The 14060-nt window shown below is 44.1% G+C and overlaps 1 long non-coding RNA gene across 1 annotated transcript in view; it reads left to right on the plus strand.

The window, feature by feature from the left end:
- LOC141058680 (uncharacterized) overlaps positions 1 to 11828 on the plus strand; it is a 154476-nt gene extending 142648 nt beyond the window's left edge. The window contains exon 4 of the long non-coding RNA XR_012222273.1: positions 11352 to 11828. This is a non-coding gene — a long non-coding RNA (uncharacterized lncRNA). The remainder of the gene's footprint in view (positions 1 to 11351) is intronic.
- Positions 11829 to 14060: the final 2232 nt, after the last annotated feature.

A 14060-nucleotide genomic window follows, 5' to 3' on the forward strand; every position in this document is an offset into this window, starting at 1 on the left:
GCACTCACTATTCTGCTGGTACAGTCACTGTGTACATACATTACATTACTGATCCTGAGTTACCTCCTGTATTATACCCCAGAGCTGCACTCACTATTCTGCTGGTGCAGTCACTGTGTACATACATTACATTACTGATCCTGAGTTACATCCTGTATTATACTCCAGAGCTGCACTCACTATTCTGCTGGTGCAGTCACTGTGTACATACATTACATTACTGATCCTGAGTTACCTCCTGTATTATACCCCAGAGCTGCATTCACTATTCTGCTGGTGCAGTCACTGTGTACATACATTACATTACTGATCCTGAGTTACCTCCTGTATTATACTCCAGAGCTGCACTCACTATTCTGCTGGTGCAGTCACTGTGTACATACATTACATTACTGATCCTGAGTTACATCCTGTATTATACCCCAGAGCTGCACTCACTATTCTGCTGGTGTAGTCACTGTGTACATGCATTACATTACTGATCCTGAGTTACATCCTGTATACCCCAGATCTGCACTCACTATTCTGCTGGTGCAGTCACTGTGTACATACATACATTACATTACTGATCCTGAGTTACCTCCTGTATTATACTCCAGAGCTGCACTCACTATTCTGCTGGTGCAGTCACTGTGTACATACATTACATTACTGATCCTGAGTTACCTCCTGTATTATACTCCAGAGCTGCACTCACTATTCTGCTGGTGCAGTCACTGTGTACATACATTACTGATCCTGAGCTACATCCTGTATTATACCCCAGAGCTGCACTCACTATTCTGCTGGTGCAGTCACTGTGTACATACATTGCATTACTGATCCTGAGTTACATCCTGTATTATACCCCAGAGCTGCACTCACTATTCTGCTGGTGCAGTCACTGTGTACATACATTACATTACTGATCCTGAGTTACATCCTGTATTATACTCCAGAGCTGCACTCACTATTCTGCTGGTGCAGTCACTGTGTACATACATTACATTACTGATCCTGAGTTACATCCTGTATTATACTCCAGAGCTGCACTCACTATTCTGCTGGTGCAGTGACTGTGTACATACATTACATTACTGATCCTGAGTTACGTCCTGTATTATACTGCAGAGCTGCACTCTCTATTCTGCTGGTGCAGTCACTGTGTTCCTACATTACATTACTGATCCTGAGTTACATCCTGTATTATACTCCAGAGCTGCACTCACTATTCTGCTGGTGCAGTCACTGTGTACATACATTACATTACTGATCCTGAGTTACCTCCTGTATTATACTCCAGAGCTGCACTCACTATTCTGCTGGTGCAGTCACTGTGTACATACATTACTGATCCTGAGTTACATCCTGTATTATACCCCAGAGCTGCACTCACTATTCTGCTGGTGCAGTCACTGTGTACATACATTGCATTACTGATCCTGAGTTACATCCTGTATTATACCCCAGAGCTGCACTCACTATTCTGCTGGTGCAGTCACTGTGTACATACATTACATTACTGATCCTGAGTTACATCCTGTATTATACTCCAGAGCTGCACTCACTATTCTGCTGGTGCAGTCACTGTGTACATACATTACATTACTGATCCTGAGTTACGTCCTGTATTATACTCCAGAGCTGCACTCACTATTCTGCTGGTGCAGTCACTGTGTACATACATTACATTACTGATCCTGAGTTACATCCTGTATTATACTCCAGAGCTGCACTCACTATTCTGCTGGTGCAGTCACTGTGTACATACATTACTGATCCTGAGTTACCTCCTGTATTATACTCCAGAGCTGCACTCACTATTCTGCTGGTGCAGTCACTGTGTACATACATTACATTACTGATCCTGAGTTACATCCTGTATTATACCCCAGAGCTGCACTCACTATTCTGCTGGTGCAGTCACTGTGTACATACATTACATTACTGATCCTGAGTTACATTTTGTATTATACTCCAGAGCTGCACTCACTATTCTGCTGGTGCAGTCACTGTGTACATACATTACATTACTGATCCTGAGTTACATCCTGTATTATACTCCAGAGCTGCACTCACTATTCTGCTGGTGCAGTCACTGTGTACATACATTATATTACTGATCCTGAGTTACATCCTGTATTATACCCCAGAGCTGCACTCACTATTCTGCTGGTGCAGTCACTGTGTACATACATTACATTACTGATCCTGAGTTACATCCTGTATTATACTCCAGAGCTGCACTCACTAATCTGCTGGTGCAGTCACTGTGTACATACATTACATTACTGATCCTGAGTTACATCCTGTATTCTACTCCAGAGCTGCACTCACTAATCTGCTGGTGCAGTCACTGTGTACATACATTACATTGCTGATCCTGAGTTACATCCTGTATTATACTCCAGAGCTGCACTCACTATTCTGCTGGTGCAGTCACTGTGTACATACTTTACATTACTGATCCTGAGTTACATCCTGTATTATACCCCAGAGCTGCACTCACTATTCTGCTGGTGCAGTCACTGTGTACATACATTACTGATCCTGAGTTACCTCCTGTATTATACTCCAGAGCTGCACTCAGTATTCTGCTGGTGCAGTCACTGTGTACATACATTACTGATCCTGAGTTACCTCCTGTATTATACTCCAGAGCTGCACTCACTATTCTGCTGGTGCAGTCACTGTGTACATACATTACATTACTGATCCTGAGTTACATCCTGTATTATACCCCAGAGCTGCACTCACTATTCTGCTGGTGCAGTCACTGTGTACATACATTACATTACTGATCCTGAGTTACATCCTGTATTATACTCCAGAGCTGCACTCACTATTCTGCTGGTGCAGTCACTGTGTACATACATTACATTACTGATCCTGAGTTACATCCAGTATTATACCCCAGAGCTGCACTCACTATTCTGCTGGTGCAGTCGCTGTGTACATACATTACTGATCCTGAGATACCTCCTGTATTATACTCCAGAGCTGCACTCACTATTCTACATACAATACATTATGTATAAATATTATCTTCTCATTCTGTGACTTTTATAGTCTTTACATTACAGTTTTGCTGTTTGTGACTTCTCTTTTCCTTGCTTTATATGATATTGTTTTTCTTAGCTCTTGGTGTTTTACCTGCACCCGTCGCCGTGGTTTCGGGCTAAGCTCCGGGGTTACGTGGGGCGGTATAGTGCTGTGGCGCGGTTAGCCATTCATTAATGACTTGTGGAGAAATAGCAATTTGCAACCTATTAGCGGATCTTCCCTCATTCCGAGCCCCACGGACGGCAGACACTGATTGGTTAGTCACTGCACCTGATTTAGACCTGAATATCTAATTAACACTTTAAAGATAAATCATTAGCATAAGACGTAACCTTCTGAGCGCACATTCCGCTCCTGATACATTTATTTCACTCATCTGCTTGTTTGATGGTATCCTATGACTTGCCTAATGGGCGATCTTTAATCACCGCGTCTGCACGTATGGATGACACATTTTAACCGTTCTAGAAGACGCAAGAAAAGCAATTACTTGTGAAATCTCAAGAAAAAAGAGCTAATAACTGCGACACAGCTCAGAATAGGAGTATAGGTGACAGCATAGGCAGCTCGCGTATACTACCAACCCCAAAACGTCCCTTCCCCAAATTTAGGCATCATACGCTGTTCCCCATTGTCAGAGGAGAAGCCGACAGCACTTCTTATTGAAATGTTTGAAAGATATTCGAATGATGAATTTAGGAAGACTTCAATTCCGGGCACAGTTCACACTGAGCAGGCTGCAGCTTTCACACATCTGCAGCTCCAACACACAGACTGCTCAGCTTTCCTCGCTGACCCATGCAGAGCCCAAACCAGACCTGCTTAATGTATTAGATCCCAGTCCAGAAGACTTTCACTTTGTAGACCCCAGAAGACTAAAAATATATCAGTCTCCAGAACAGACCTCATAAAACAATAATGATTTGTTCGCACGCTGTGTTTTTTGCCACGTGTGCAGCATCTTACAGTGCCAACAAGGTGAAGGAGATTTCTGCTATCTCCTGCGTACTTTTCCTTTGCAGATTTTAACCATATTGTTTTTTTTCCAAATTTGTCAACTCTTTGAGCCTTTTTGCAGAGTTTTTCACCTATTTAAAAAAACGTAAATAAAACGCATAAAAAATGTACTGCAAATTCTCAATGTGCGCACGCACTTTAGGGTGCTGCCAATTAAACGAGGATGGGGGACATTATTACAAGAAGGGGCCCATTATGGAGATATACCAGAATGAAGGGACATTATTACAAGAGGGGGCCCATTATGGAGATATTATACCAGGATGGGGGACATTATTACAAGAGGGGGCTCATTATGGAGATATTATACCAGGATGGGGGACATTATTACAAGAAGAGGCCCATTATGGAGATCTTATACCAGGATGAGGGGGCATTATTACAAGAAGGGGCCCATTATGGAGATATTATACCAGGATGAGGGGGCATAATTACAAGAAGAGGCCCATTATGGAGATATTATACCAGGATGAGGGGGCATTATTATATAAAGGGGCCCATTATGGAGATCTTATACCAGGATGAGGGGGCATTATTACAAGAAGAGGCCCATTATGGAGATCTTATACCAGGATGAGGGGGCATTATTACAAGAAGGGGCCCATTATGGAGATATTATACCAGGATGAGGGGGCATTATTACAAGAGGCGGCTCATTATGGAGATATTATACCAGGATGGGGGACATTATTACAAGAGGGGGCACATTATGGAGATATTATACCAGGATGGGGGACATTATTACAAGAAGGGGCACATTATGGAGATATTATACCAGGATGAGGGGGCATTATTACAAGAAGAGGCCCATTATGGAGATATTATACCAGGATGAGGGGGCATTATTATAAGAAGAGGCCCATTATGGAGATATTATACCAGGATGAGGGGGCATTATTACAAGAAGGGGCCCATTATGGAGATATTATACCAGGATGAGGGGACATTATTACAAGAAGGGGCCCATTATGGAGATATTATACCAGGATGAGGGGGCATTATTACAAGAAGAGGCTCATTATGGAGATATTATACCAGGATGAGGGGACATTATTACAACAAAGTGCCCAGGATGGAGATCTTATACCAGGATGAGGGGACATCATTATAACAAAGTGCCCAGGATGGAGATATTATACCAGGATGAGGGGACATCATTATAAGAAGGGGCACATTATGGAGATATTATACCAGGATGAGGGGGCATTATTACAACAAAGTGCCCAGGATGGAGATCTTATACCAGGATGAGGGGACATCATTACAAGAAGGGGCATATTATGGAGATATTATACCATAATGAGGGGACATTATTACAAGAAGGGGCCCATTATGGAGATATTATACCAGGATGAGGGGGCATTATTACAAGAAGAGGCTCATTATGGAGATATTATACCAGGATGAGGGGACATTATTACAACAAAGTGCCCAGGATGGAGATATTATACCAGGATGAGGGGACATCATTATAAGAAGGGGCACATTATGGAGATATTATACCAGGATGAGGGGACATTATTACAACAAAGTGCCCAGGATGGAGATCTTATACCAGGATGAGGGGACATCATTACAAGAAGGGGCATATTATGGAGATATTATACCAGAATGAGGGGACATTATTACAAGAAGAGGCCCATTATGGAGATATTATACCAGGATGGGGGGCATTATTACAAGAAGAGGCTCATTATGGAGATATTATACCAGGATGAGGGGGCATTATTACAAGAGGGGGCTCATTATGGAGATATTATTCCAGGATGGGGGACATTATTACAAGAAGAGGCCCATTATGGAGATATTATACCAGGATGGGGGGCATTATTACAAGAAGAGGCTCATTATGGAGATATTATACCAGGATGAGGGGGCATTATTACAAGAGGGGGCTCATTATGGAGATATTATTCCAGGATGGGGGACATTATTACAAGAAGAGGCCCATTATGAATCATTATTACATTGGGGACCTTCTTAAATGAGAGGGAAAACACGTTTGTCTTCACAGGATTTGGTGGACTGCTACATGGGCCCATACGTCTGATGAGCATCTGACCACTGAGATTAACACTCCCCTTACCGCTTACTTGTCCCACCGTCCGATCCTCGACACCTCCTCTTGGATTTTCTCTCGGCACCATGGGAAGATCGCTAGTAGAGAAGAGGATTGACGTCCAATCGCTCACATCCAGACCTCCATTGCAAGTGACCACATGAGGACTTCTCCGCGCAAGGAGACTGAAGACATCAGCAGGATATGTAGGGATCAGGGAACTTTCGATTCAGACCTAATCGAATCTGAGGGGAGAGCGAGTCTGCCTGAAACTTATTTCGGGAGATTTGTGTATCCTCAGTGTCTGTCCCTTTAAAAGAAAATGAAGGCTGTTTTGTAATCTCGGATCTTAGAAAATACAAAACGATAAATAAATAATGGAAGATGCCGGAGAGATTTGACTTGCAAAAGTAGAAAAACTCATACATAATCATCTCCATAGATGTCCCTGCGCCCCGAAGTCAAGCTGCGCCCACGGCAAATGCCTTTCCTGCCTTCCCCGGTAGAATTCCCGCAGACTGGACGCAAGTCAACTGCATTTTTCTTCAGTCACTCGGTAAACAGGAACATTTTTCAGAAACCGTCTGAGCAAATGAATTTTTAATTTTGGCCCCGGCTCCTTCTAATTAGCATTAAATGTAATAGGCAATTTGGGCTAATTCATCAGTGACAACGCGATGAGGCTGGGAAGATAAAAGGTGAGCAACAAAAGGACCTCCTCAGTCCAGGAGGAGAAGGAAGCACATTTCTCTGATAAGATATGTTACAAAGTTTCTTATTTCCACGCGTACTATTGATTAATGAAGAAAAATCCAAAAATTCAAACGATGGTTACTCTGCAAATTTCCCTTACCAGGACAGTTGGTAGGAGGTCACTCCATATGGAGGTACAACATGGCGGGACATATCCTTATTACTGCAATGGGCATGCCGGATTAAATATGGAAGACCCATTTGAGATCATTTATATCAAAGATGATATTTTTCTATCAACTGAATTAATAATGTAAGATGAAGAAGAGGACGGGAAGTCAATAAATTAACCTCAGTCGTGAAAGGCTTTGCATTTTTTCTCCTACATTTGTAATGTTCATTGTATTTCATTTTATGGCTTTTGATTAAAAAAAAATAAAGAAAAAGAAGCAGTTTTGGAAATATTGTTAGTTTATATAATTCATCTGAGCGCACGTCGCTTCCCTGGGTCGACACAAAGAGCAATTTTTTTTCAGCTCCTATTAATATTAGCAATATGGAACCTGGCAGACAATATAAACCCACACCACAGTCACCGCGGGTTAATCAGCTGCAAAACACCAGAGCCGTTCTCCGGGTTTTGTGCTGTAAAAATTTCTTACAAATGAGAAAATCGTATAATGCAAAGAAAATGTAAAGTTGTACCATTGACGTCTGAAGAACGGCGCCTTCTCTTGCACCCATGACATCTGAAGAATGGCACCTTCTCTTGCACCCATGACATCTTTAGAACGGCACCTTCTCTTGCACCCATGACATCTGAAGAACGGCGCCTTCTCTTGCACCCATGACATCTGAAGAACGGCGCCTTCTCTTGCACCCATGACGTCTGAAGAACGGCGCCTTCTCTTGCACCCATGACGTCTGAAGAACGGCGCCTTCTCTTGCACCCATGACGTCTGAAGAACGGCGCCTTCTCTTGCACCCATGACGTCTGAAGAACGGCGCCTTCTCTTGCACCCATGACATCTGAAGAACGGCGCCTTCTCTTGCACCCATGAGATCTGAAGAACGGCGCCTTCTCTTGCACCCATGAGATCTGAAGAACGGCGCCTTCTCTTGCACCCATGACATCTGAAGAACGGCGCCTTCTCTTGCACCCATGACATCTGAAGAACGGCGCCTTCTCTTGCACCCATGACATCTGAAGAACGGCGCCTTCTCTTGCACCCATGATATCTGAAAAACGGTGCCTTCTCTTGCACCCATGATATCTGAAGAACGGTGCCTTCTCTTGCACCCATGACATCTGAAGAACGGCGCCTTCTCTTGCACCCATGACATCTGAAAAACGGCGCCTTCTCTTGCACCCATGATATCTGAAGAACGGTGCCTTCTCTTGCACCCATGATATCAGAAGAACGGTGCCTTCTCTTGCACCCATGACATCTGAAGAACGGCGCCTTCTCTTGCACCCATGATATCTGAAAAACGGCGCCTTCTCTTGCACCCATGATATCTGAAGAACGGTGCCTTCTCTTGCACCCATGACATCTGAAGAACGGCGCCTTCTCTTGCACCCATGACATCTGAAAAACGGCGCCTTCTCTTGCACCCATGATATCTGAAGAACGGTGCCTTCTCTTGCACCCATGACATCTGAAGAACGGCGCCTTCTCTTGCACCCATGACATCTGAAGAACGGTGCCTTCTCTTGCACCCATGATATCTGAAGAACGGTGCCTTCTCTTGCACCCATGACATCTGAAGAACGGCGCCTTCTCTTGCACCCATGACATTTGAAGAACGGCGCCTTCTCTTGCACTCATGACATCTAAAGAATGGCACCTTCTGTTGCACCCATGACATCTGAAGAACGGCGCCATCCCTCCAAAGTCAGAACGTAGACTCATCGTGTTCATTCAAATGTTGCCAAATGTCACTATGGTGAAGAATGACGGTCACAGGGTTACCCCGACAGTGTGGAGCCAGAAAACCGCAGCGTCTGATTGCTCCTACTCCGACGCTGAGAAGCACTTCTGATTCATTTTAATGGTTTTTATTCTTTCTGGCAGAACAGGGGTACATGGCGCTTTACATGTGAGGAGGGGTATATGTCACGATCCCACCACTGACACCGGTATGTCACGGATGGACGGATGCGTCGCACTGCCAACACACGGCTATCACAGGCACAGGGGGGCTTATCATAGTTATCCCACCTCTGGCATCATGTGATAAAAAAACAGCAAGCTAGTCTTGCCCTAACAATTTATCGCAGGGGGTTATTTTGGTTGTTCCACCACTGCCCACAATACTTCACAAAACTTTTCAGTTCCACTTTGGAACTTGCAGCTCTCCGGCACCCCCCTTACCCTCAGGTCAGTCAGGGAACTACACCTGGGATAATTGGTCACCGGCCGGCTGCTTCAATGAGGTCTGGCCACCCGGCATGCTGCAGTGAGGGAATTATAAAATGCTCTGGCCGCAGCCACCCAATTAGCTTATAAAATCCCTTCCGTCACTCTCAGCAGTACCCAGGGCCCAGATCACACTTTGCCACCACCAGCTACAGAGTTTCTCTGATTAAGGTATAAACGTAATAGAGGGGTTCGAAGCCAACCCAATTCAGTAGCAATTATCTTAAAGGCATGTGTTCGTTTTTAGAGCATGAAGACAGACTAATAAAGTTATAATTTATTCCCCAAAAGGGGGGCAGTGATTACACAGATAAAAGATGTTTCAAAGTTGAGACATTAGATATGTACAATACAAATATAAAATAAATAGAATTAACATAGAGATCAACACTTACAGTTGCTTAATGGTCTTTAGGCTAACCATGTGGGGAGGCGGGACCACACATCGCTCTGCATCTGGGGTCCTTTTGGCATCAAACCTCCAGCTCAAATGACCAATTTTAGGGAGGGAATACCTTATAGCTTTGGGTTTGTGACATCACGAAAGGGGCCATCTGGTATGTTCCTCCCCTGCTCTAGGAGTTACAATTCTGACTACAAAACTTATAATGTGTCATGATCTTAGTGCGGGTTTGACTCGCACATGTGGGGTTAATGTCTGGAAGCAGTGCTGATGACTGGTATTTCTGGGGTTAAAGGTTGTGATCCCAGTGCAGGCTTACCTGCACACCTGGGGCTATGATTGTGGCCTCTCCCTGGTACTGGGAGAGGCTTCTTATAACCTCAGGATGCTCCCATCCCCGTCAATTATACTTTCGCCCTTGGCATTGTGTGGAGACCCCTGAGTGTGTTTGTGCTTTGTTCTGGTTGCTTGATTCTCTGTGTACGACTTGGTCTGTTCTCTGGATATTGCTTTGGATTCTGCTTGGTACCTTCTATGTCTGTTTGGTTTTGACTTCTGCTTGGCCCTGACTATCCGTTCTGTCTCATCCCTGGTACTTTACTGATATCTCTGTGTATGACCTCCGTTTTGCCTGACTGAGTATTTCTGTATAGTGTCCTGCCATCTCTGAAAGCAGGATGCTAAGCCCCGCCCCCTTGCAGTTACATGACCGTAGGTCCTGTGACTGCTTGCTAATCTTCAGCGTCCACAGGTCCTGTGTATCTGTACTTTCCGGCTGTACCTGACCCCGGGCCCCCCTACAGTGTGGGTGAGTCCCTGCTCAGCGGAGGCTGCACGCCGGCGCTGACAGGATCCTGACATAATGACTATATTATATCTCGCAGAGGGTACCTTGTATAAACATGCGCATAGTATCATTCTCTTTAGCCTGTCGAAGACAATAGTTAAAGACTAAACATGCAGTAATTATGTCACACCATTTAGGAGAAATCCAGTTCTCAGTTTCTGTGGGTGCTGGAACAGTGAAAATTATGGGCCACAACTCTGGTTTTGTGTCCTGCGTGGATATGTGATTTTATATCTCTGTCGCGTATCGTTTTCACGATCCAGTCTCTTTAATATTACCCATACTTATATCCAGCCGCATGGTGCTTCAAACAAAGACATTCTTTCCCCTTAGCTTAATTAACATTCCTTAGGTGGAGAGGAGGGAGATGCTGGCACAGGAAATGTCTGGTGTCCTGTTAGAGACACAGCCACAGAGCGTGTGTGTGTGGGGGGAAAAGAAGGAGGGGGTTGCAGCTACGTGACAGGCAGAGAATGGAAGATTCTGGAAGGTTCCAGAAGTCATATTTTACTTATCATTACAGTATACATAAAAGCAAGTAAAGTAATCTTAAACAATGCAAGCCATGACTGGTCCAGGAGGAGAGAGGACCTTGCCCGCGAGGGCTCACAATCTACAAGGGATGGGTGAGGATACAGTAGGCGAGGGTAGAGCTGGTCATGCAGTGGCTTGATCGATCAGTGGTTACTGCAGGTTGTAGGCTTGTCAGAAGAGGTAGGACTTCAGGTACTTTTTGAAGGTTTCCATGGTAGGTGAGAGTCTGATATGATGTAGATAGATAATAGATAAGATAATAGAAAGATATTGTAGATAAATTGAAATGTTTCTATTCAGATGTGAAATGACCATGATGTATGACTTTTATTCCAGTCAGTTTCGTTGTGGTCGAACTAATAAAAGTCCAGGACAGAGATGTGGTGATTGTCTCCACCGAGAGGTAATGGTCGATGGACTTGTGTCTCCATTAAGGATTCAGATCAGAACCACAAGAAGCTTATTGTTTGCATCGGGTCAAAGGCACAAAGTGTTCAGAACAGTCCAAAAATAATGATGGGAATTTACAGACTAAAATGTAAGAAACCTGACGGGTATTAATCAGCAATGTGACATTGTGTCTCCGTCTCTGCGATGTTTTCTTTCTGCGTCTACAAACTGACTCATTCCAAATAAATTTACAGAAGATGGATGGCGGCGATCTGAGGAAGAGAGCGGGGAGTTGGCCCGGCACTTGGTGCTTATTATGTACTAATCTAGCAAAGAACATTCATCCTGATTATATTAATTCTTCCTGTCCGTGGGATCCTAGGTTCACTCCGTCCGTGAAAGTTGTTTTTTGAATATATTTAATTAAAGATATTACGTGTTAAAAGCTTCTGTTTGATGAAAGTCAACAAAGGATCCAAGACCGAAGCAATCGCTGTGAAACACGTCTTCACATGGAGGTATCTAGGAGCTGAGACATAGGTAGACTCTTCTTTCCGGATGCAAAGATTTATTTTTCTGCCCCACTCTACCCACGGTTGAACATCTTGTGGGTGCCATACCATTGCCCTCAATGGACTACACCTAGTGATGGGCAGACCATGGATACATGGATATTCAGGTTCGACCTAAAAAAAAGTTTTGTTCAGGTACCAGAAAGTTACTGGAACGCAAACCCGGACTCCATTCAAATGAATCGGGAGCCCTCACATCAGGCGTTTCCCACACTGTCATCTGTGTGACACAGCGAGAAACACCGGCTTATCATGATATTGCTCCTGTCTCATGTCTTGCTTTCTTGTGATAAAATTCTAGTTCTAATCTTGGCCGTGCCACAGCTCCGACAATGCAAGGAACCTTTTCAGGACCATAAGCAAGAAATCCTTCTTCAGCAAAGACCACAAGTCACTTTGGTGGTTACCGGTGAACACCAGGGGGTTCTTGGATTCCTTCCCTCAATTTGGCTTATGTTTAATAAACTACAGCTTACAGAGACCCCCGTGACATCCAGTTCCTGACTGTAGATGGTGCCTCTACCGGAGCTTCTTGGAGATCTACGAACCAATGTCATTGTCATGACACAGCTGTTGAGTGACCCCGGACCAGGGGCTTCTTCTCTGTCTCTAAAAGTAGGGGGCGCTCTAGCTCACCCTATTCCCCGGGATACTTCTGAAAGTGAAGGTGTTGGGGCTGCCACCCTTGCCTTATCTCTTGAGTTAGCCCTCTGTCTGTTTCCCCCCTCCTAGGGAAGAATATTCACTCACATATAAAAAAGGAATCCACCTGGGCGTGGAGGTAGGAAAATAAACCAAAATAGAGAAGAATTGGGAATTACCACACATACAAACCAAGCAACAGTCACAGATAACTCTTCCAACTCTCCTTCTCATATGAACACCTCTCCCTACGGTAGCCATGCAGCAAATGCTAGCTCTGACAAGGATTTGTAACAGAGCCCAGATTATAAAGGGGAAAGGAGTGGCTAACCAAGCTCAGCTGTGAGCACAGGGATTTCCAAAATGGCCGACTAACTCCTGTTCTGCCAGAAGAAATAAACACATTTAAAATGAAGAATTGCTTCTTCTCAGCGCCGGAGTAGGAGCAATGAGACACTGCGGTCTTCTGGCTCCACACTGTTGCGGTATCCCCATGACAGTACCTATCCATCACCCCATGAAGTATTTCCAATAGGACATCTTGTTTCCTAAAGGAGAGCCAGTCTTACCCAAGATTATGTCAAGGACGCCTCAATCAGCCGAATCCTGATTTGTACTGATGAGGGGAAAATTACCTGGAACAGCTGCCTATAGTCTTGACTAATGTCTCTAGTATTGTTGAAAAGTGTTGGACATTGACTTACCTCCAAAAGTTGGCATAAAGGATAGTTGTTTTATTCTTTTTAAATAAACTGACTAATTTGCATAAACTATAGAAGAGAAATTTGATGCCATTTTTAGAAAATAAGGTCATTTTAGGGGTGAGAACACCCCTGAAGGTTCGTCCCTGCTCTTGGATGGTTTTCCCAGAGGAAAGGTTGAGTAATGATAGACCATGTAAGACGAGGACTGCCTGATTCCACAAGAACAAGGACGTCTTTTACAGATTCTTCCACAGGTAGAAAGTAATCGACTCTAAAAACAAAGTATCACAGCCCACAGTGGCGATTTACTCAACATTTGGGGAAGTTTTAGCTGCACCGGTACAATTTGCTCGGTTGGACCGGTCATCAATATTCTTTGACACGAGACCCGCAGCCCTGCGCAAATATTTAATGAATGCTGTGGATGCCGGATGAGGATGTGAGACGCCGTAATGATTGTTTAGAGATTCACACTGATTCACCTCATGAAGTGTTTGCTTTCAAGACGATTTGTTAAGGAGAAGCACCTCAGCAAGTCCTTATTATTATGTCTGGCACAGCGGTGGATATATTTCCACTTGTCAGGGCCGTCGAAAAACAGATTTTTTTTTCTGAGCTCAAGCAACTGGAAGAAGCAACGAACACTAACAGAAACCATATAAAAAGCGACACCTCGAATAAATGAGACGACGCCTCAGACCTCCTCATTAGAGATGTCTGATTAATTGGTCACCTGC

This window comes from Dendrobates tinctorius, unplaced genomic scaffold (assembly GCF_039654945.1).
Source record: "Dendrobates tinctorius isolate UK_male_01 unplaced genomic scaffold, ASM3965494v1 ptg000214l, whole genome shotgun sequence".
NCBI lineage: Eukaryota > Metazoa > Chordata > Amphibia > Anura > Dendrobatidae > Dendrobates > Dendrobates tinctorius.